This window comes from Mycteria americana, chromosome 3 (assembly GCF_035582795.1).
Source record: "Mycteria americana isolate JAX WOST 10 ecotype Jacksonville Zoo and Gardens chromosome 3, USCA_MyAme_1.0, whole genome shotgun sequence".
Classification (NCBI taxonomy): domain Eukaryota; kingdom Metazoa; phylum Chordata; class Aves; order Ciconiiformes; family Ciconiidae; genus Mycteria; species Mycteria americana.
The window spans coordinates 29,278,198-29,303,850 of record NC_134367.1 but is presented as its reverse complement, the minus strand read 5'-3'; positions in this window follow the sequence as shown (position 1 = coordinate 29,303,850).

Below are 25,653 nucleotides of genomic sequence, written 5' to 3'. Positions count from 1 at the left end.
GCCACAAACCTCTTTTTTTATTACATTGATAAAAGCATACTCATACTACTGTGCATGGACCATGAGCCTTCATCTCAAGTAGATGATTGCAGGTGGAGAAAAAGTATTGAAGGCAGCACTTCATAAATTTGTACCATTATAAAAAATAAGAAGTTAAATGAGAAAGCTGAGTTAAAATGATGTCACTGAAGTTCCAACTTTACAAAAAAAGTTCAAAAAGTTAAAAAAATTTCAAAACTAGAAATGCCAGTATTTAGTTTGTTACCTTTCCTCGTTTTTGCTCTGTTGTGCACATTCATTATTTTAGAGACCCTAAGCAGATGATCTCATGCTCTTCCATTGTACTTGTGTTTCTTACAGGGCACGGGAATGTGACAGAAGTGTGTAGCAAATTATGTTGTTATTTTTTGTAACTGCTTTATCGCATTGCTTGCAGAATTTGAAAGGTAGTGTCTTTCAAGAATTTTGTCATCCAGACTGACCCTGTGTCACAGAGATGCTGTGTGAATCTACATAAGTCATTTAAGCTAAAATATTAATGTGACAACTAATTTTGTGTTCTTCATTGAATATGTCTGCCCAACTTTGTCTTGATTTTCAGATTTTTGGAGCCCTTAGGGAAGTACTGTGCCTTTTGAACGGTGTTCAGGGAGTTGAGAGCGTTCAACATCATTTGCAATAAATCAGTGGGATCTGAAGGACTGAGCCTCAGACTGGGACCCTGCACAGCCCTGAGTTCTGGACCTGCCATTACCACCCTCTCTAAGACATGTCGGCACTCAGACTTACAGTCATCTTCCAGTCTATCAGGTGAGCTGTGGTATTTGTCTATAGGTTTTTAGTTTATGTCAAATGTGAGATAATTCAGCTTACCTCATCCTGCAAAAAATAGGATTATTTTAAACTAGTTCACCTTATGTTTGCCATTGGAAGAGAGCTCATACATAGATATTTATGATGCATGTTACTTTGAGACAGGATAGTTTGATAATGTATCGAAGTTCTTATGCTCTCTTTCTGTGGTAAAGAAATATAATATTTAATAATCTTTCTCACAGAAGTAACATAAAAATAATCAAACTATATTTGTGCAGTATGTTGAACACAGAAACAGTTTTTTAAAATGCCAAATATTTGGAAAAGTCGTCTCCCCTCAGGGTGAGTTAACTCATTGGGATGGTCATGTTAAAACCAAATTTTGCAGATTTGGGGTTTTTTTTCTCTGTTCTCCACTTGTTCATCTAGAAAAATCTTGGTATCTTCATGAGCTGTTGTGAACAGACACTTCTTAATTTTTATAAGGTTCATTTACAGTAGCATTGTTGCTACAAACTATGGACAATGAAAACCTGTAAGAAAGTAAATAAATCTACACCAGCGGACATGAGGATGGAAAATAGTACACAAAAAAGAGTCATACCACTAGTGTTTAAGACAGATACAAATATTTAATTCAATCTCATATCCAGAATGAATTAGGTCTTGTGGAGAGAAGGGTAGCAAGGGTCCTGTAATTAAAGGCTAAGTCCTCTTGTGTATGCTAAAGAACATCATCTAATTATATTGGAAAGTATAAATCTAATACTTCCTAAATCTTCCAAACTAAATACTTATGTGGAAGTTGTATTTTTCTGTAATAAGCTTATTTATAACCGTATGTCATATAAAAATACAGTCATTGTATTTAGTTATTAGAAATGAGCTTGTTTCTTCAGCAAACAGCATGTGAAACAAAAGACCATTTCCAGTATTTGTTGATGGTAGCTAGCAATGCCCAAAGGTTTCAGGTAACTAGCAAAAGTAGTGTCAAAAGCTAATGTGGAGTTACTCTGTGGCTGCTCTGGCAGAGTACATACAGTGGCAGCAGAAATACCCGCCTCAACCCTGTACACACCATCACTTCCCATACCTCTGGTGCAATCAGAGTCCTTCCCTTGCTCCTTCTGACTGTATGCCAGAAAACAGACCTGAAACTTAGTCTCCTGCACTGCAGAAGAGCGTGAAGTCCTCTTACAGGACTCCATTCCTTGTCATCATGTGTTCTGAAAGTGATGACACTTTTTTGCCCATGCTGTTTTTGGGTTTGCTCTCTGAAAAGGGTGATAAAAATTTGAACTATACCTTGCTTTAGATTTAGATTTTTCTCTACAGAGAAGGAGCTAAAAGAATGTGGCCAAAAGCTATTCAAACCTAACACATCTCTAAACTAGAGAAAAAAAAGTGTATTTCTCAAGATTCCTCCTCCTAGCTAGAGTTGGAAATAAACCCTAGGTCACAGTACTCACACTCCAGTTTTAAGTAGGCTGTCAGTGAGATAAAGAAATGGCTGAAAATATGCAGGTTTCTTAAGAGTTTACTTAGGTTATAGTTAAGTGTGTTAACACTTCGTAAATAGTAATCTAGGGCTCTTAGAAAGGTTTTTCACATTATAGGAACGTGGAATAAGAAGATTGATGCCTCTATTATTACTTGTGCTTTGCACATAGCAAATGGAAGGAGAAGGGGGAAGCCGTTTGCTCTCTGTCACACAGAACACTATTCATCAGAACCAAAATACCTTTACTTATAGCCCAATCTCCCAACCGTTGGACTACGTTTCCTAAAATGGCTTAAAAATGAGACTTGGAAGTAGGTGATCATTTTCACTCTTTGCCTAAACAAAATGACTTAGTGTTCTTGGAAACTCAGCGTAGTGATTCCATTTGGCTAGATAACTTCAGGTTTTAATAAGTGAAAAAGTGTTTCAGAAGGGTGGAAGACCCTACTTATATTTCTAGAAGGTGAACAGAAATCTGTGGAGGAAGAAAAGGAAATCTGATTTTTCCCATCCTGAGCAAGCCAGAACTTCATAGTAAAATACCAAGGTTCATCTGCTTCCATGACTTCCTTTGCATTTTCTGACTTTCTTGTTTTTCATCTACATATGTATATATATATATATATATATATATGTGCATATATACTCAATTCAGGTCTGAAGGGCAATTTAGCCCTTTTTCAGGTGTGTGTCAAAAACAAGTGAAATGAAATGCCCTCTACTGTTTAGAAAATGGGACTAGATGCCTAGCGTAGACTATGTAGCTGTTTTTTAGATAACTGAGATTGGTTGAAATTAATCCCAACCTTAATAATTAAACTTTTAAGGAACAGAATTTTAAGTTTCAGTTGTGGGAGATTCTTACATTAAAAGCTACAGATTGTGTGTATCATATCATATCATATCATTAATTAAATTGTGTAGAGCTGAGGGAACACAAGGCTTGACATATGCTTTTCCTTGGAGTTTGAAGTAAGCCTGTTCTGTGCCCAAAGCTCTGCTGTGGAACAAGAGGTTGAAAAGTGGGCATAGAGAAGCACAGCCTGATAGAACAGATCATTCAAGGCCTTCACTTTGATCTCCTCATGCGCAGCATTCACCTCAAGGAAACTGGCCTATGTAGTTTCCCAGAAGTGGATTTTCTGTACATCTATAACCTTTGCTAATTCTTTCCTCTGGTGGCCTTGTTGTTGAATTGCTTGTTTATTAAAGAAATGGGATTTGCTTCGGAGAAGGCACTTCTGCTGATAACCCTCAACATTTTCAAAAGATAGATTAGCAACTTCCGTCTGTATTTGAGCACTGAAGACATACTTTTGTTTTCAGAAGGGCTGAAAGCCTGCAGCTTTCACTAACCTCAACTTCAGGTTCTCAAAAATCAGAAGTCATCACTGGCACACAAGATTTAAATATCCTCACCCAAAACACCTTTTTTTATCTTCTTGTCTTGCATCTTTATGGAGATACTGTGGAAATTAATATATTACAGATTTTGAGACAGCCAGCTGGTATTAATGAAAGCCAGAGAAGTACTGGAGATGCATATATTACACTAATATTTCACTAATAGCTTGAATTGCAGCTGAAGTGAGCCTACTTTCTTTTTCTAGAAGCATCCCTAATGACTGGGATATGTTGCTGTACTCATGCAACATAGTGGTGATCTATGAAAACAGGTAAGCAAATAAGAAGATAAATTGTATAAGTATATGCATTTTTCTAAAGGTAGATAGAATTAAATGTTGGAGAATATTCACCCTGAAGCTAATAGATATAAGACACTGTGGACCATACTAGTAATAAATAAATTAAGCTGTTTGTTAGTTAATCTTAGATCTTACTGGGGAGTTCTGTAGCTACATCTGTAACCGCTCTGCAGCATGCAGGTTTGGGTGACTAAGCGCTCCTTATTACACTGATACAGATAAATGTTTAGTTAGGGCTGAATCTAGCCTTTAGGCTGTGTCCTGAACTCTCTTTTCTCTCAAAGTCAAATATTATTTTTAGCTTTTATTGACCTGAACAGCTGACTCCACTCAGCATTAGTTTCTGGTCAAATGCACTTCTCCCTCTCTATGTCTAAACTGACCAACCAAAGAAGCTGAGTTCTTCAGACATGAAATGGATTTTTATTACTGAGGTCCACAGTGCAGATCATTGGAAGTTACGTAATAATGTGAAAGGACATATAATTGAAAGGCTGTCAGAAGATAAAAGTATATCAAGCTTCCCAGAGCATTCGCAGTGCAACTCATGAAGTCAGATGACATTGAAAGAGCAATTCAGTGTTTAATGCATGCACCTCTGGTGGCTGTGCTCTTCCACAGCACTAGCTGTTGAAGTATCAATCACAAAATCTGTAGCATAGAATTTAATACAGGAGTTTTCCATTAAAGAAGTTAGCCGTTGCAGTTCACAGTAACTTTCTAGCTCAACTTACCTGCTGAGGACACAGTACTTTGTCCTTGAGTAGGCAGGATTGCTTTAATCTCATTCTTCCCACTGGAGCAGAGAAGAAGTAGAGTGTGAGTACATATGAAGCAGTGCACAACAAGCGAGTAACTGCAACACAGGCATATATTATTATTGGGTATTTTTTTAAAATGTCGAGCAATAATACATGAGAAATAAAAGTAAGTCTGCAACCATCCCGAAATTCTCCTAAATGTGCAGTAACACCATAAAAGATGCCTGTATTTACTACAAATAATAAAACTGTAGCATTACACTAATCAAATTCAAATCAGTTCAACTGCATAATTTTCAGTGAAGAGGTGCTTATGAAACACAAAGTGAACTCCAGAATGGAAGGTTGATTGCTTCCTAATCAAAAGCAGTCAGCTTTAAACACCAGCCAGTCAGGTGATAAGATTGTCATTTCTCAGCTGCACTCTTGGAGGAAAGTTGCCGAGAAGGCTTGACAGCCTTTAAACTTCGCAGAGCATTTTCTGGCTGTTTCTGAACGTCATGTTGATCTACAAAAACTCCTGGGAGGCTGGGAGGAGAGGCAGAGTAACAGCAGTTCTATTAAAATATATTTGCAGCAATGAATGTCAAGCAGAGTTTATGGTGTGAAAAAATGTGTAGTTCCTGAAAAGAAATTTTCACCACCACTCAAATCTGGTTCTTTCTTGTCTAATTGTGTCCAGCTACTTTGGGGGGCTGAGGAGTGTCAATGATTAATTGCCTAGGTGTCAGAGAAGTACAGGCTTGTAACGCATCATTAAAAGCCAGAGATCAGGGCATCTGAATTAAAATGGGAAGCTCTGAATGAATATATTACTGCTATATACAATTAACAGCACAAGCCAGAAATCATTTACTTTCATAATTTAGAGCAATGGCAGCTCTTCGGTGAAAACATATTTACAGTAGTTTTACATTGCTTTCTACAGGCTTAGTACAAAAGGGAGAGACAAAAATTAATATGCACCAAGGCAATAACAGAGAAACCTGTCTTTGAACTGTTCTTTCCTTTTAATCAGCATGAGCTCTGCTAAATAGGGGAAAGAATTATGAGTAGGTGGAGAGCATCTAGGTTACTGAGGGCAAATCACTCTCAGGGGAATAACTTTGCAATTTGAGCAACAGAGTCTGACCTTTACGTGACTTGGGATGAACAGGTCTTCTCTGTTTTAACCCAGCATGAACAGCAGTTGCAAGGCAGCCAACCTGAAGTAGTCACTCAACCGTCTTTCCCTAGGTGAAGGTCTGATTTCCCCTCCTTTGCAATTATACCGTTGTCCTGGAAGAATTCTCTAATGCTGACTAATGTCTTCTATTTCACATCCTCAAGTGTGGGACCTTATATGCATTTTAGTAATTTTTGGTATTGGTTGAAGTCCCATTAAGCTTCTGAGGTTCTTAAATTGCTTCTTGGAGTTTATTTGTCTTGTAACTTAGGTTATAAAAGTAGCACCATAAACATTAATTGAACAGCCATTAAGCAGTATGGCTGTTTGTTTTGGGTTGATAGAGGACATAAAGCTTCATACCCTGTGGTGGAAAACAATTAGATCTGATGATGAACATGCTATTAAATATACCATTACCAGACTTCTATCAGTTTAAATTTAGAAAATAGCAACCAGCTGTAGCCAAAGCATACACAAGTGATAGAAAGTCATATTTTAATTGTCATGTCATAGCCTGTTATAAATATTGTCGTTTCTAATGTTTTATGCTAATGACAGTGACTAATGGTAGTCATTACCTCCATTCATTCTCATAAAAAATTTCCTCAGGAGAGGATGATCATAACTAGAATGCTGTTTAAAATTAAACTGTGTTTTTCTAAAATAGAGAACATAAAAAACATTTAAATACCAAGAGGTTGGCTAGCTAATTTATTTTGTTTTGAGCGTGTTTGACAACTACAGCTGTTGTTAATTGTGCCATGAGTTGAACGGATTTTCCTTTTAGAAATGTTTTTGGCATACTAACATGTTTATACATGTCACGTCTTCGTATGGTCTCTGCAAAGTGGCATAAAAGGTGAACCTCACAGCAGGATATCTGTGGCCAGAAAAAAAGTCTGATGCTGCCCCTGTAGAGCCTTAATACTAAGAATATTGAACTTCCTCATCCATTTCTTATTTCAGTTATGAATTCTGCTTACTTGACAGGTACAGAGTACTTCATTATGTGCACGAACAGAAATGCTTAAATGGATGAAGCAGCTATTTACGTCTGATAGGAGCTAAGTGGGACATTAAATTAATGCCAAACAAGTGAGTGCTCATTTTAGTTTCGTTATAAATGGCTGCAGCACAGCAGTAATGTGTTGACTCTCATGTGCTGACAAGTTCTATATTTCTTACAAACTTCCCTTAGAGCTCGATGTGGAAAGACAAATTCACACTCTGCCTGATGAAATTAGCAGCAGATGCATTAATAATTGAATAAGGATATCTGGAGACACACCATAGTTCAGCAGGAGAGTTGGTGACTGGCTGGGTTTAACTAGAGGCTTCTGTCATATATATATATATATATATATATGTATGTACTTGCATAAGCTCCGAGTTAAGAGCCACTGCCTGTATGTAGCCTTTGGTATCAAATCTGCTTCCTGCTTTTAGAAGACCTTGCATAGTTACATTTGGCAGGTCCACGAGCAGACTGCCGACCATTAATCTCGTCAGTGTGTGGCCTTGCTCGTCCCTCCTTCCTCTGTGACTGTTTTCAAACTTACAGCCAAATTCAGCACGGTCCCTTCTGAATCTGTCTGCAGACGATGAGTGGAGTATGAGTGAATGAAACACTTTCACTGTATGCAAGACTCTTGCCATGGACCTCCACATCTGGAGTTCCTATAGAGTTGAAACGTTTTCCTGAAGTGCAAAACCCAGCTTCTATCAGAAAAGCATTAAGAGACTGTACTGCCGTCTTCGTTTCCATCCCTGTAAGCAAAGTTGATGTCCTTTGATTGAACCACATGCATTGCAGATTCCCAGGTTTGGGAAAGGAAGGAGATTGTGTCTTTTGGACAGTAGCAAAGAAAACAAGAGAATTGCCAGAAGAAAACCTCTGCTTTTTAAAGATACCACCAAGGCCACAATGCAACTCCGAATACTTAAATTATGATCATTCCTCACACCAAGTAATATTATGCTCAGAAGACTTTGACAAAACAGTGTGACATCTCATAGACAGCAATACTACTGGGGTAAATCCTCATGGGTTTAAAATCAGCACTTTATTGCACTAGTGCCAAGAGACTGATAGCAATTTGAATAATCTGAGAATTTGTCCCAGTTAGAAGAAGAGTAGCAAAATTTAGCACACTGTTATTTGATTAACTCCACATAGTTGTCAGCTCTACTAACTGTCCATGCAGACTTCAGTCACTGGTTTCGAGTTGCACAGGTTGAATTGGCCTCTGTGTTTTGCTTTCCTCCAGTTACAGGTTATTTTATAAATCTCAGGATCTGGAAGACAGAAAAATTTAACTTCAAAATAGCTGTCAGTGTATTTTCTGGAGTTTCATCAGCTAAAGGAAAGCTAATTCTAACCTTAGTTTTTTAAATATATTGTAATATTTTGAATAAGCTATGATATGATTTAATAAAGTGGTACCGTCTTTAAAACAATACTCATTGATATAAGTATGAAGTTCAATTCCTTCTCTTTACATATGCAACTGTTTTTATTCAATAACAGTGGATATGTTATTTATTCATAAGAGTTTGGTATCAATCTTGTCCTAATTGAAATATTGGATTTGAGATCTTTTTAGTATAAGAAACATCTGAACAGTTTCTGTTTGTCACTTGAAATAGGAGATAAGTCCCAGAGATTCATATTTGTATAATGAAATAATGTCTTGATCTTTTAGACACCCTGAAATATCCTGCGAGTCAGCTGAGGAAAGAACAGTACATTTTTTGCTTTGTGATTTTGGGCCACAATGCAGATGTTAGAGATCAGAGAGTATCAGATGAAGGAGTAAACATGCTAAAAGAATACCCTGGTTTCAGTGTCACCTCTTCTTCTGAGGTGCTTAAAGCAAAGATGTGGAAATTAAACTGGATTTACATGTACATTTTTAGTGGACAGAGGTAACATTTCAGAATAATATTTTTCATTTGGTTCACACATGTATAATACATTTCATTGCTGTTTAAAAAAAGTAATGTTACCATCATCTGAGTTTTTAAGGAAGAGACTAAATACTTAAACAAGGTCATGTACTGCTGGATGAGAAGAATATACATGAATTACGTAGGCCAAAGAGGAATAAAGAAGTCGTATTGATGGGGTTGGGGGGAGAGAGATCACGAGTCATTAACTATGGCTTTATGCTTCACATCTCTCTACATTGGATTTAATCTTATTAATTGCTTTCCATTCATTCTGTTATTCCCATGGAATAGGATTCTGTGTCTGCTCGAGGTTAGTCATGAATATTATGCAATCCAATAACTTTTGTATCTTTTGTTAGCGTATACAAGGCACGTCAGAGATGCCACTGTTTATTCTTGACATCTGAAGCAATCACCAAATTTCACAACTCTGGGCAGTTATCACTCCTGTAGAAGCAAAGAGATATTTCTAAAGCCTTCTAGTGAATGAATAAACCAATGGCTTTTATCCAGGTTTTGCAGGTCACTGGATGTTCAAAACAGCAAAGCAAATTAAAAGAACTCCTTCTCTTCTGCTGTCATGGTAATTTTGCACTTGAGCATATGAGAATTTGCTAATATAAAAGCTATTGAGGAAGATAAGGAGTGATTTTCTTCTAGCACTGCCTTGAAAAGTAGCAATAAATATTGCATTTCAAATTACAGCTTTCCTTGAAATGTGACTTCATTTAAAAAAAACGGCATCTTGAACACCAGATTTTTGTCCCTTGGTGACTTCCAGTCAGAGGTAATCCACTTAGAAGTAAAAAGATAATTTTCTAATTGCCAGTCCAGTAATCTCAGCCTGAAGACCAAGTGGCTACTTTTTGCTTTATGCCTCATCACTAATATTGATGCTTCTGCAGTCCAGAATTTTTTTTTTCTTGTACATTCACAACCTTCTAGTCTTCATACTTCCCTCAGTTGTCCCTTTCTCTTATTATTAGTATGTCTCTTCTGAACTGTTGCCCAGGTATTGTTTAGATGCACCATTGGAATAAGTTGGCAAGTCTGTTGGTACTTCATTTGTGTATTTGTCCTTTTGTACAAATTTCCTAGAAGAATAAATCGTACCTTAGACTCGATATGTGAAATAAGGGAAAAAAACAACCACCTTTTTTCTACATTTTTTTCTGAACTTGAACATGGTTGTGGAGAAACTGGTAAATGCTGTACCTTCCATAAGCACCCTGCTGAGCATGAGCTCTAGGAATGGCCAACACAGCTGAAGCAGAGCAAGATGCTGTAGCAGCAAATTATTGCTGCTAGAAACTGGACAGAATATCAGTTCTTTCCTTGAGAGCTCTTGGGATGACAGACTAAGTATGGACAGTGTCCCTAGAGAGTCCTAGCCTACTGTATTCAAGCAAAACAAATACATATAGATAGGGTCACTGTGCATATCCAAATTATCCTCTGGGGGCTGTGATAGCTGTGCTGAGCTGGCAGGGCTCAAAATTCAACACAGTCCGAACAGAATGTATTTGCTTCTTTCTAGCCCACCCTGAGAAAAGCAAGGGCAAGTGTTTCCATGTATTCTCTGTAAACCTTCTTTGAATTTAACAAATCAGGTGGGATGCCAATTACATGGAGTGATCCAAGCTTTTGCATAAAATGATACCCCTTCATTCATCCCCGCAAGTAATACCATAATTCTACTTTTTCTTCTGCTGCTGTTTGAGAAAGTAGGACTTATTTTTCCAATGTCCCATATGAGAAGTGCAGCCCCTTCTGATCACAGAAAAAGGTGTGTATTTTTAGCAGCTTTTCCCTTCTACTTTCCAGTCTACTGAAAGAGACTTTCCTCTCCCATCATGGTCTTCATCAGTTCCCTAACATGTCTTAATCCAATTAGTGTTGTCACCTTTCTTGCTTCCCTTTTGTCTTTCTGATAATGCATGGATAATGCATGACATGTCTGCTGACTTTGGAATTAAAATGTCTATTTTGAACTTCGCTGTGCAGCAATGTCTAAAATTGGGCACTAACTTAACACATGCAGTTCCAAAGTCTTCAGTATTGCACAGTGGACCAGCCATTAAAGAAGTAGACTTTTTCTTCAAGGTCTCATTTAGGAGCTGACTTTCCCACTGCTGAAACAGTAAACCCAATTTTGTCTTTCAGATACTCTTCTGAAATGCCTGTCTCCCACACAGTAAGAGTACTTCAGCTGCAGTTTCCTGTCCTCTCTGTTACCCTCTTTGCTAATCACTGCTCCTGTGGAGTTGATACAAGATTTGCACATAGATGTATTAAAGCAATTTTGGTGAAGGTAGGCTTTTGCAACTTAAAAATGGCAGTCTTCATGGGGAATAGGATGAATATTATGGTATGAATAGATGGTGATTGCAATCCTAATCCAAGCTGGAGGTCTATTCCACATACTTTCATCCTCTTGTAAAGTAATATTGAATACGCGTCTCCACAGATGTATTTGCATGCTCTGATTATCTCCCCTAACATACTTCTACACTTGTCATTTTAAGAAATAAAACTTTTTTTAATATAGATAGTGCAGTAAAGGACTTTCAAAAGATAATTACAAGTTCAGTTAGGACAGCGATTCCTGAGTACAAGCAACTGGATTCTCTTAGTCATTCCCTCGATAAATGCACTAAGAAAATGAAGGGAACTGTTAGAAGGGCAGGAATCTCAAGATGGAGGGGGAAGGTGGAAACACAAAGCAAGAGAACATGGAAGCCTTTTTTTTTTCTCTGAAAAATAAAAAGCTGTGAATCTCAGGTGTTGCCTAGCACGGCCAACTGAAACTCGGGCAAGGGACAAGGGATATAGTGGATCTTAACAGTGCTTGCATAGAAACTACCCGTAAAGGCTCTAGGAGTATCAGTTGCTGCAAAATCAGGTGACAATGCACACTTAAAAGCATGACTTCGAGCAGCTCCTGAAAACTCCTATGCCCAGACCTGAGCAGAAAGGCAGATGTTAGCACAGGAAGTTTCCTTGCCAGGGCAACAGATTTTGCACTCTCTATAGTGCAGTCTCTTTCAAACTGAACCTAGCTTTTGGCTTGTTTCTTTTTAAGCAATGGTCAAGTAGGAGCTGGTAATGTATGCATAATTTTCCAGAATATTAAAACAGGTAACAAATTATTAGAGTTCATGTAAATAAGAAATAACCAGAAATAAGTAATAATCATACTCTTATAAGGGTTAAAAACTAAAACCATCAGCATGAACCACCCCATCTGTCAGGAAATGGAGCAGGGGTTAAATACTGCGTGTGTTGTGAGTGTGCTATAGCTTTGTGTTCCACTTTAGCATAGTGGATTTGGTGAAATAAGCAATTGCACTAATAAACAGAGGACCTCTTCCAGATGGAGGGATGTACCCAGAAAGAGATGAGCTGTTGGGTAGCCAGTGCCCAAACCTGAGCTAGGTGAACACTTGGGAATATCAGACATTTGTAACAGTGGCCCAGTAGCGATAGGTTCCCCAGGAGGAATAACTGTGCCAACAGAGGAAGTTCCTCCCCAGTCTCAGGAATTTGATGGCTCTTTTTGCCTTAAAGGATAAGGATTTACAATCCATATTTTTTAAAATAAAATTCCACGTCGCTTAGAATTTTTCTCTATGTTAAATGTACAGAAGAGACTTCAACACCAGGGTTCCTCCAGAAGATTAAAGTGGGGTTTGGTGTGTTCATTCTTCTTTGGGGAGCAGGGAGATGTGCTTTCACCAGAATTATGGCTGTTCCCATGCCCATAAACACATATTTATGATGTATATTAGAAGAGTTTTAGTTCAGTGCTTACTAATAATTTGGCTTAGAGAGTTGTTCAAGTTCATTTTACATTTAAAAAAAATTATTTTTTTCTGAACTCTTCTGGTTTTGCTTGTTTCTAAATTAAATGAATAGTAAGATTTTCATCAATAGGGAGCACCGAAGTTTTAGCCACTAGAATTTTTCAAGTATTTTAGATGCAGATTCAATCACACTTTTGGGCTATAAAATAATCTAATATTCTAATTGCATTTTGCATTCAGCTATTTGCTGTTTCTTGGACATCTGTTTCGCATTGAGCAGCTGTTTCTGTCGGGATGGACACAATGACTTCTATATATTTTCCATGAATTTAATGAATTTAAAATCGAGGAATATATATTAGTATCCAGGTTTCTGAAGTACATCATTCTGCATTTTGTCAAAATGCATGATGGCATACCAGTGTATTCTCAGTTGCCTACTTTAACATCATCTCTGAAATTTCTTAACTGTCTTTTCCGATCTACCCTACTTATATTTTTATGTACTTCCTATTTTGACATTTCACTTTCAGCCATATTCTTATATTTTAATCAAAGTATATTCAGCATCAATCTTTATATGAATACCAAGGTGGCGCAATATTAGTCTTCTGATATGGCTTTCCAATCATTCCTATTGCTTGTTATCAGAATCTCATCCATCTTCTTATCCTCTCACAATCAATCTTTGTGCAGAGAGATTTTTAAGGTGTGACAATAATGGCATGGTACAGAGAGCAAGATTTTTTGTAACAACTGGTTGTTTAATTGGTAGTTGAATGGAAAGCATTTTCACTATTTAGGTACTGTAAGCTTTGTCTATGAAATCAGAAAGAGTTACATCTCTGCACAGCACCACAGAACAGGGTACAAGGACTGTGAGACTTTTGCAGCCTCTTCTAATGCATCATATAATGGCAACACTAGAAAAAGGATCCTGAATTAGATAGAAACATGTTATCTATGTCTACTGTTCTTATGCTCCAGGTCTCTTTCTCAGAATTTCTACTCTCTCTGTACCCCAGAAATATTTTCTGTAATATTGTAATACTTTTAGCATTCTCATAAATATATTTTTGAGTAAAAAACATTTATTTTGTAAATATTTGTGAACTGTAGACAAGCATTCAGCTCATCCCAGTACCCTTGGATTCAGCTGGCAGAATGAGCTAAGTGTAACAATACTGTGGCAAATAATTCACTTAAAGAATGTAATCTATATGCTTCAGAGGTACACATACATCAGTAGAATACTGCATATGCCTGTCCTATCAACAAAATAGCAGGTATTTCCATCACATGGAAATTGGTTGGCACAACTAGTTCTCTGTGAGAACCTGGAAAATGCACAACAAAACTGATTTTGTCAAGGACAAAAGGAGAGTAAAGTGCAACACAAGAGTAAACAATAATATATTTAGGCATATACTTAAAAAGATTTGAATGATCCTGATCCAAGCAAAGGACAGTTAAGAGTGATAAATTTAATAACCCTGAAAAATAAATATGAGAACTCATTTAAGCTTTTTTACTAAAACCGCAGAGGGTTGACTTACCATAAGCTATAAAAGTTGTCATTAAATCATCAGCCTTTATGAATAATTGCCTGTTGTGGTTACTGAGATGCTCCTTTCTCTCCCAGTACTCTGAGTAACTATGTACAACTCCAAGAACTGATACCTGTAAGGAAGTTCCAGTGTTAGACTGGCAAAGAAAGTAAAAAAAAAAAAAAGTCATATCTTACTAGAGTAATGAGAAATCCTGTCACCTCAGTGGGTCTAATCGTAGGTGTATAGGTTGTAAGATGTGTCTCTAAAATTATACTGTGCTAAATATAAGAGTACAGAAGACAGTTTAATAAATGGGCTACATCAAGTCAGTTCAATGGTGTTCTGTGGAGTGTAGTCTGTGTACCAATAAAAATCTCCATGATTTTTATTAATTCCATTAAAGTAGCACACCACCTCCAAATATTTATAGAGATCAAGGAGACTCACTTCAGGATGAGCCCTTCATACATACCAGAGGTACCATTTCCTGAAATGTAAACAATTGGCATCTGTTGAGCCATAATCCCTAAATCAGAAACACAAATGTTTGGATTAACAAAAAAAGGAAAGCCTCATTCTTTGCTGTTGACCTCCCAATACATATTTTTTCACTTTCAGTGTTATGTGCATGACTAGCATCCTTTATCCAGGCCTGGAAATGCAGTGGCTTTTTGCCATGGTGACCACAAAGCACAGCAGTGATCAAATTCAAGCCAATCCAAACCCTCACTGAAGTTCACTAACTTCAGGAGATTTGAAATCAGTCCTTCAATTCAATGCTACACATATGATGCAGTATGAAGCAACTGAGATTTGATATGCTTAAGAGTCAGAGAAATAAAAGGATATTTATTTTACCCCTTTAAAAGAGTAGATGGATCTGATACAGGAAAAAGTTGAGGAAATATAAAACGTAAGCTTATGTGTCCTGTCATTGAAATCTATTTGATTTTTATATCCATAAAATTTTAGCATTCCACTGCACCAGAGACAAAGTGTTTAATAACTGTTAAGTGTTTTAGCACAGACCTAGAACTGCTGTCATATTTGCAGCGCATATATATGGAATACAGAACATAGGTGTACAGAATAATCCATTGTACAAACTAAAGCTATAATAATGAGCAAACTACTTAAACTCTAATGTTGAAGAAATGAAATTTGAAATTCTTTTCCAGAGTACTTTATTTTTGGACAGCTTTTTTTCTTGAAGAGGTTAAATACAGGCCTAGTGGAGAGCACTGAGAAGTTGGAGAAGGGTGAGGAAAGCACTGTCTGGGCTGCAGGTGTTGGTGCTCAGGACCTGGGGCACAAGCAGTGATCTTGGAAGTGGAGCCCATTCTGTTTTGTGCTGTGATTTTTAGGCCATCTGGATCCCATAATCAAGCACTGGCTGCGGTTTCAGGGCTTCCAGTCTTCCTCTTCCCAAGCCACACTCCAGCCACTGCTCCCAGCCTCCTGCCAGAGGCTTGTGGGAGCTCCTCCAGCTCCATAGCAGGAGGGCAAGGAACCAAGTGCTCCAGGTTAACCTGCCTGGTGAAGGGGTTTCCTGCAGCCTCTGCTCCTAAAAGTAAAAGATTGGTAACTGCAAATAGGAGCCAGCAGTGATCTCTCTCAACCAGCAACTCTTTGGAGCCTGAGGTGGTCACCGGGCATTGCCTTTGGCAAGGTGACAGGAAAACAGTCACATTTCCACTGGATTCTGCCTAGCTTTACACAAGTTCATCACAGGTACTCAGTGTCCACTCAGTATTTTGATTCCACAAATCTATTTGGCTGGGACGTAACTCTAAGTAAGTTTCAGGGAAGACTGGGATTGTCCACATACAAAAGATTGATGCTTTGAAAATGCTACAAAATAATAAAAATTAAAATCAGTATAATACCCCTAAGTGCAATTTTAATTGTTTTAATAAGTCCTTTTCGTGCTCTATTTTCATGTTCTATTAATATCTGGACACATTAGATTTCATTCTACTCTGTAAGAAGAAAGGAAGTTTTTCAAATTTGTTGTTCGGTTACATATTAAATTTTAGGTCTCTGCATTAGAATTTCCATACGACTTCAAAATTATCAAAATAATTACTTTTTGTCTATGCAAATATGCAGGTTTTGCTTCCATTCCTACTCTGTCATAGGAAATCCAAAATTCTAGGCAGTATAAAAAATGCGCCCTGAATCCTAGTGTCAATATTCACCTGTTTCCCTTTTCAAAATAGAGTGTAATTTTACCAGATATCACTTTAACCCCAGGGTAGAGGAAAGTAGCTCTTGCCATGTTAAATAATAAGCTGTGTAAATTTCAGCTGTTGGGGATCTATTCTGTGCCTGCAATAGGAGAAGAAGCTATTTCCAGTTGTTATGACTTTTAATGTTCATAATTTGAAATAACCCATATCCTGATATCATTCAGGGGAAATCTAGTTTTTCTGCACCCTTATTCTTACCAAAAAGGTCTTAGAAAACAATATAAAATCATATTATATTATGGCCGCTATCTTGACACTAGAATTGACATAGTACAGTGCATTTGTATTTATAGTTTGTACAGTAGTACATTTGATCCTTGATTTTATTATTCTACTGTCATATAATTCATGTCTTTCCAGATTTTGTCACACTGAGTTACTTATTGACCCAGAGCAAGGCCAGAAAAATAAGACCTGAACCTCTTTAATTGTAGCCATGAAACGAATGTAAGAGTTGAGAACGCTGCTCTGGCTGTGGGTGTTTGTGTGTGCACATATCCATATGCCATCCACTGCACTGTGACAGGCAAGCAGGACACAAACATGGGGGAAAAAAACACCTTTGATTTCGGATCTGAGAGATTCTCTGTGCCAGCAACAATACTGGCAAAGAGCATCCCAAACCTTGGGTTAGTCTCTGTTGTAGAATGATATTTGTACTTCTTGCACAGAAAAGAGAATTCTTCCTAATTTCTCAAAATGCAAAATATAGACCATCACAGCCACCATTACCAGGATCTGGTTAGGGTTTCTCACCTTTTTTTGCTGTTGTTTGTATTTTTACTTGTGAATATTAAAGCCACATTTTTTGGTGAAAAACCTATGAAGAATATTCTTAGAATCCCAAATGTACCTGGAAATTTTTAATCATTTGTATTTTAAGTAGCCAAGTTTACTTCATCTTTCTTGTGCAGTTTGACTGCCTGTATTCATAAGATATACCTGCATGCCACTTTGATGAGTACTGCAAGGTTAAGACATACCCTGGCTTGTCTTTTTCCAAAATGGGTCAGTGATTATGGACTGCTTCATTGCCTACGAAAAATAAAGGAAATTTGCATGAAATAAAAGCAAAAATTTGCATGAAATAGAAGTAAATACAAGGATCTAATGGCTTGACAAGCAAGCATAAAGTGGTATTTGGAGAATCGAGTCTGAAGAAACTTGCCTGACATCTAACTTCAAACAAAAATTTATTATGGAAAAGTCTTCCTGCTACCAGGAAATCTATCCAGCTATCAAAGAAGCTGATTCCTATAGGATACATATATAGCTCATGTCTTAAGAGTAGAGGCTGAGCTACTTAATTCTTTGAGAAAATTGTGTGACTTTTCTAAAAAAAAAAAAATTAAAAAAAAAGAAGAAAAGAAAATAAACCAGAAGAAAACAAAAAGGAAAAAGAAGAAAAACCTTAACATTACAATCCATTAATAAAATTAAATTAGTTTTCTTGGGTTTGGCTTACTGGTAAGATATTTGGGAGCACACCAAAATGTTTCATAAACACAATGAGATCTCCTGTCATGTAAAATCGCTGTCCTTTCTTCAAGGGCCTGGCAAGAAAACCAAGTTTTCTACCTAATTTGTATTTTTCTAACTAAAAGGCAGAATGCCCTGAAAGATTAAGCTGTCACTAGTTAATGCTGTCAAAATACCATATCTCAACTGTTCATGCTTGTTTAATTAGACTTCACTCTTTCTTCCCTCTCATTTGGAATGGTATCTGTGCATTTGTTATTCTCCAGGCTCTTTTTTCACAGTCCCTTGAAAACAAAACATAAAATCAATGATGCTGAAGTTTATGTAGGTTTAATATTGGGCAAAAAATGAAAGTGCCTATCCCACTGTTGATAGGATGCATCTATGTAGTTCTCCATGTAGCACTTTAAAGTAGGGTAAGTGACAGCAATCTCATTCTGAGAAGAGGAAGAGCCATATGGCTCCGTTTTATGGGCGGCTGGTTTTATAATAGCTCAGCACAAAACATTCATGATCCTTAAACAGATTCATATTACTCATGTAGATGAACAAAGTAGCCATGCACAGTGCCGTGGAGTTCCAGTCTTTTCCATGTACTGCCCTGTTAGGAAAGCATGCCAAGAATTGCAGTTTACTAAGAAAGAGGAGAAAAGTTTCCTCCAAGGAATCTATAGATTCAGCAGGAGGTTCTCATGGTTTGCGTGGTTACTTGAGGTCAGACTATGGTAATTAGTTAATACCTGTAGTCTTTAGTGTCTCCAATAAGAATGCCTTTGAAGGCATCCCCAGGCAGAACAGGGCAGTCTATGGTGATATGCCATACTGCTATTTCAAATAAGTAGACAGTAGAAAAGGTTGTAAGTTCACATTTCAGTCACTATATGTGTGCGTGCATGTGCCTGGCTGCCCACGTGTGCATCCATATGAATACTAGATCTCTGAAAGGGTCTTAAATGACTTGCTTTGGCTTTGCTCCTTCCTTTTGATACTGAGCTGTCTATATGAATTATAAGTGAGAAAATAGTTAATACAGTATCTAGTTTCATTGTAAACCCTTCCTGACTGATGACTTGCCTTCTCCTGGGACCCAGCATTATAGCACAAACGAATTGGTATAACCTGCAGCTAAAACTACTTCTTGGAGTTCTGCTTCTTTTCTAGGAAAATGCATTTTTTATTAATATTAGTGTTCAGACTGAGGAGAAAATGTATCTAAGGAAGTGTGTTATACACAGAACTTTAAGCTATTGCTCTTCCTGATGATACTAATCTGTTTTCCTACAGAGAATCATGTGAATTGTTACCTGTCATTGCATCCCCATGTTCATCTCTTAATACTTGTGGGTGTGATACAAACCACTTAAAAGAAATTCACTGCCCAGACTAGGCGGTTCCCTCTGTTACACCAATGTATTTTTCCTATTGTGTCTTTTGGTTTGATAAGTGCTAATACAAAGATTCTTACCTAGTGTTTTTGAAATGCTTGCTGATCTACAGAGACAGAAAAAGTAAGCAACAGCTAGCAAATTGCTCTGATAGACAGTGCAGTCCCTCAAGAGCCATTCATAACATCGACACCAACGTTGAGTTATTCTGTCTCAGAAGCACCATTAACAGTCATTTTATCACCACCGAGTGTGTATGTAATTCTGTAACATCAGTCCCAATGCTGGGCAGTTTTCCTGGTCAGAGGTTAACTGTAGGCAAAACCACTGCACTATTGAAAAGAAAGTGGAAACCAGCCTAAAGTGTTAAACTTCCAGTTTAAAGTCCCATTAATACAGGCATTTACAGATAGCAGAACCAAACTGTGAACACAAGTGAGCAGTGTATTGACTTTTTTTTAATTGTATGCAAAGGGAAAGCTTGTGTCTTACTTTTTGTTTTGATAAATAGAGTTTTTTTTTGTTTTAGTCTGTTATAATCCTGATTTAGCCAGAAAAATAATAATTTTGAGAAGGACACAGTGTCACTATAGATAAGTTGGATATGAACTATGAGTGGGATGCTATTTGAAGACAAATATAATCCTTGTAAGAGTAAATAGGTAGTATTCAGAAATTGGCACAGAGTTATTTGTTCACGACATTTCTGAAACTTTTACTGGAAAGCCATGTGCCATTATGGTTTGTTGAAAAGGATGTTCAAAATCAAAAAGATGTACAGAAAAGAGGTGTGAAATGAACAAAATTTAGGGAAAATGTACCAATAGTGAAACACAAAAAAACTCTATCAATTCAGTCAATGGAAGACTGAGAAGTAGCTTGACTACAGCCTTCAGGTACCTACAGGCAATAAGGATTTCTGACAATTAAGAGCTCTCTAATTTAGGAGGAAGGAATGTAAACTAGCTGGAGCCAAGAATTCCATTCTGTCCCCCCTCCACCAAAATAACAATGGGAGCTTTTAACCATTGGAGCAATCCGTATCCTTCTGAAGGGTATGCTACATCTCATACAGAAGCTACAGAGGCTGATAGAGAAAATTTTGGGACCACACAGGAGGTTAGACTAGACAATAATGTACAATTTCTTCTGCCCTTAATATCTGTTTCTGAATTTAAGAATCTGTAAATCAACCAAGATGAATAAGGTTAACAGAATCTGGCCCTCAGTCATATATATTTTATCATTTAATTACATTTCCATTTGAGGATTATAATTCAGTTCTCTTATGACTTCATCTCTGAAAATTTTCTGCAGATCCCAAAAATAGAGTCTTTCTTATTCTAATAATTAAACTTTGAACCAAATAGAAACTCTTCAGCTTGAGACTCTGAATTGTCATGAGGAAAATTTAAGCTTCTTTGTTACGAGTGAACACAGCAATGATACAGCACAAAAAGTGTTGATGTCTGTTATAGCCCTTGAGCTATACAAATGTGTGGTTCTGTTTTGATTATGCTTGATATGCTATGTCTTGACTTGGTCTTATTCCATTCTGTTTCTACAGGTTAGTGAGACTTTAATCAAGAAAAAAAAAAAGTAATGAACAGCAATTTGAAACACAGCATTTGGAAAGGTCAAAATGGTACATTACATCCTTATTATCCAAAAGAACAGATGAGTTTAATATCCTGGCAGCATTTTCCTGTGAAGAAGATATTAAACAAGAACTGAAAATGGCACAAAGTTCCCTCTTCCTTTCTTATGACAAAGATTGTAACAAGATGATGAAACTGTACAGAATAAATCTCTTTCTGCTTTAATGTTCAGGCTGTGGATCCTGCCTAGATTTCAAAAACCTAAGCTAACCAAAGAGCCAACACACATGCTAGTTGTTTCAGGTCCTTTACAACACATATTCCTGCTTATATGACCCAGTTTCCATTAACATTTTCTAGTCTTAAAGATGGGAAGACCTGTTAACAGAAGGTACACAGTGCAATGAGTTTTGGCAAATGCTAACTGTATTGAACTGCAACAAAGAATGCACTGCATCAGCACTGCTTAAAATGCGGATTTTTTCAGCTTGTTTGAATAGACCTGAGAACAGAGATAATGTATTCCAACACACAACACATCGCATGTGTCCTGCTTTCGAGAGTCCCTGAAGGTATGGAACTGTTTGAAGGCAAAGGAATTTGTAGTATATCCCATAGGTTATTAACAATTTGATTAATGTAAGGAACTGTCACAATTTGCTTCCTTAAATCATTATCTGCACTAAGACTCTTCCTTTTACTTTAAGGAGAGAGAGAGAGAGTCTAAGGAGCGAAAAAAACCTTCTGGAACTTCATGTTGTATTTTAACACTAAAATACACCATCAGGGTCCTCATGTTAAATCTTATTATGACAACTGAACAAATGCTGTGCTTAAAAATCAAATAATGAGTATATGGCGTGCACCTGTATTAGTTACTTGTATTCATTCCACGTGAGATATAAGAATTCTGCTATTACATGAGAATGTAACAAGTTATATATTAAAGATATTCATAATTATTAAAGAAAACACTTTATATTATTCCAAAAGATATCTGTCTTGCAGTATTGCTGGCTGAAGTAGACCTACACAGATTTGCACAAGTTCACAAGCAGAAATCATATCAAGCCTTTTTTCCATACCATCTAGGGAATACATTTGAAAAAAAATTCTCCATGGTACATTACATGCAGCATCTTACTGAGAAAAGCCATTCTGCTTTGGTCAAGAGAGATAAAATGAACATATCCAAAATATTTTTTCAGTGTCTTGAGTGAATATATATACCTATATGTGTGTGTGTGTATATATATATATATACACACTTGTTTTTTTCTTTTCCTTAGGTGATTTTATTTTCCACTGGAGATTGTAAATGTATTTTTCATCCTTTGTTTTGCAACTGTAAAGTAGGATAGCTTTTTCAATGCACTGGCAATGTGCAACCTATTTTGAAACTTCAAAGGTTTTGCAAAACTACACACAAAAATCCCTAATGGGTGTTCATTTCATAAATGCCTACGAAAATTAATGTTTTCCATGTGTCTAGAAAAAATCCACTAGATACAAGTTTCTATCAAGTTCCTTGTGATTTAGCTAATAGTCCTTGAAACTGAAATGACTACAAATAGTTCTTTTCTGCTTCCCAACCAGATATATCAGCCATTGAGTATGCAGCCTACAGAAAATAATAAACAAAACTATTTTTTCAGTTCCTAATTATTATTCACAATAGAAATCCATGAATTTTTATAATTTGAATTCCTAAGAACTCTGACCATATATATTTCTGCTATGAAAAAATAAAATATATGCTGTTGTATCCATTTTTTAAAAGATCATGGGTAGGGAATGACTGGGTAGAGAATCCAGGGTATTGAGGGGGAGACTCAATGTGTAGTCACACAAACAACTCCAGGATTTCGCAGAGAGTGAGTCCAATATATCAGATGAAGACTGGGTTTTGTTACAGTCTTTTCAGTTTGCTCATGATTATGCAAAATGCTGTTACTGTGTCACACACTATTTAACATGGGGAACACCTTGGAACACATTATGCAGCCTTATTTAGTTATTTCATTAAATGGATTTTTTCCACTAGGTGATCACAGTCATTCTTTTTTGAAATATTACCAAAATAATCGAGTACATCTTATGAACCAATACACCAGTTTGAAGTTAAACTTTAAGAGGCACCTCCTTTCATCACTTATCTTCAATAAATCATGTGATGGTTGGGCATTTCCATTAAGTCTTTCTTTAATGGGGAAGGTGAAGAGTACAAGTTGAATGTAAAATGTTGGACCTGTGAACCCATGAGACCATCTCAAAGCAAAGGATCATGTAGTCCTCTGTGAAGTATATTCATTAAATTAACAGCAGATGAAAAAAGGATGTGGCTGATGGGAAAGGTGTCATACTGAAGCAAGATCACAAAAGAGAGACATCAAAACACAACAGACCCCATGCAGCACACGCATTCCCACACACGTGATTTTGCACCAGGAGGTGCTGGTTCGTTGTAATCCCAGTAAGAAGGGCACTCAGACTCTGTGAAGTATTGCTTAAAATACCATTTATTGCAGCTAACAGTATAGAGAAAAAGAGGTTAGCACGGATAATCTTATGTCCCTTCAGATGCTGGGAACCCCAAGTTATGCACCATAGAATGGGCCTCCAAGCACGGCGCAGCATCCTGTTCAGATCCTGTCCATGTAAAGGTCACCCAATATTTCAGTCTTCTGAGATCTTGTAAGGTTTTCCTAAAGGAAAATAACTCCATTTATCATTTTCACTGTCAAACAAAAAAGATGTGCACATAAGAATTTGTTGCTGCTGGTTTAGATAAAGGCAAGGACCCACAGGTGGTACAATCGGTGGGACCAAGTGGCAGCTGCCCACAGCCTGCTTCGTTACAATTAGCCAGCTAAGTTTATCCTGCGGCCAGAGGATGTGCACAGCACAACACAGATGTGAAGGTTATGTTGTGTGCACAGCACAGTGCAGGCCTGTGCCTGTTCAGGGTAGTTGCTGTGTGGGTCACTAATTCCTCCATGTACAATGGTCTTCTGGTCAGGATCTCTGCACACATATACGTACACACCTATTTTGCATCTGCATATGAAAAGCTCCTTTTGTGCTCCGAAGTGAACCGATGCATTGTATTCATATCTGCACACATTAAAAATCTGTACATGTCTATTGCAAACACTCCTTTGTACAGGTCTCTGTGTCCATGAAGCTGGAATTGTGCAGGAAGTCAGATAGGTTTATAATTACACGATTTATACCTCCAAATGCTGTTAAAAGGCTATGTAAGTACATTTTTGCAAGTGTGCTTTTTGTGCCTGCAGCTCAAAATCTGGTTATACTTGCATTTGAATTTGTTTTGTTTTGTCACACAATGTTACTTGATATTATATGAATAAATAATCCATGAGCTAGAAAACACTCTAAAATCAAAGGAACAAAGTCAGCTGCATTATTAAAGAGAAGTTAAAATAATTTGACATGAAAGGCATTTTAGAGACAATACAGCCTGTCTGATTTACTGATGTGCACAGAAGCTAATATATCATTCAGCCCTGCTACGACCTGACAGCTGCTCAACATCTAGTGGGAAATGTGATGGTGGTCACAGTCCAGTTCATAGTGGACAGGTGTCGGCATCACCAAAATCATCATCACAACTGGCACTAATTGGCACCTTTGCTGACAGTCTCAGCAGAGAGGCCAGTGATTGAATCGGCATGGAGGCTGCCTTGCAAGCTCCGCTGGTGTGGGACGCTGGGCTCAGCTCTTCCTTCACTGAAGCCATCCTCAGTTTTGCACGTATTTCAGAGGAACGCAGTCAGGTCCCGACAGTCTTTATCTGCCTGTAAATTCTATGAGCGTGCGCATTGCTGTGGCATAGCTCTGAAAGTGATGCCTCCGTACAGAGGGTTAGACACATCTCGGGGACACTGAAGCCTGCCCACTGATGCTGGTCAACAGAAGAGCCTGTGGACTTAGACTTGGGGTGGAAGAAGACCAAAGGGGATGAAACCAAAGGCTGATGTAAAGGAGAAGCCACACATGACCCACATGGGGCTCCAGTCTCATCCAAACTTTTATCAGTTTTAGTTTATTTTAGATGCAACTGTGATTTTGTAGGCTTCTAATAGCTACTTTACTCCTCTGTGCCTCAGTTTATTCTTTCGTATGAAAGTCATAATATTTGTCTCACTCTCAGACATAATATAAGGCTTTGCTAAATAACCAATGCCTTAAAGTATTTAAACACCTCTGATGGAAGTCAATAGACACATTAAAACTCAGGCTTCAAATTTATAGGAACTTTGGTTTCTTAATAATCTTGTTAAATGAGTTGTAGGCAATGACTATTGAATGTATCCATTTTGCATTTTCCCATATTTCCACTCACTCTGTTTGATATTAAATACAGTTTCTTCTTCCACTCAGCCTACCTTGTCCAAATCAGCAATTAAAACTAATTTTCCTTTGGTGTACAGAAACCTCTACTGTTTGCGGGTTAATTATCACTTACTTTTTTTTTTTAGCTCTACAGACTAATGTAATACAGGTCAGTAATGTGACTGTAGGATTGAGAATGTTTTTATGGTAATAAAAAGAAGTAGAAAATGGGTGATAAGTTTGATTGCAATTAGAAGCAGTAACTGAAGTATAGAGAGGTTATTAGAACTCATTAGTACCTTTTTCCAAAGTGAAGAAAGAAAGGCAGGAAG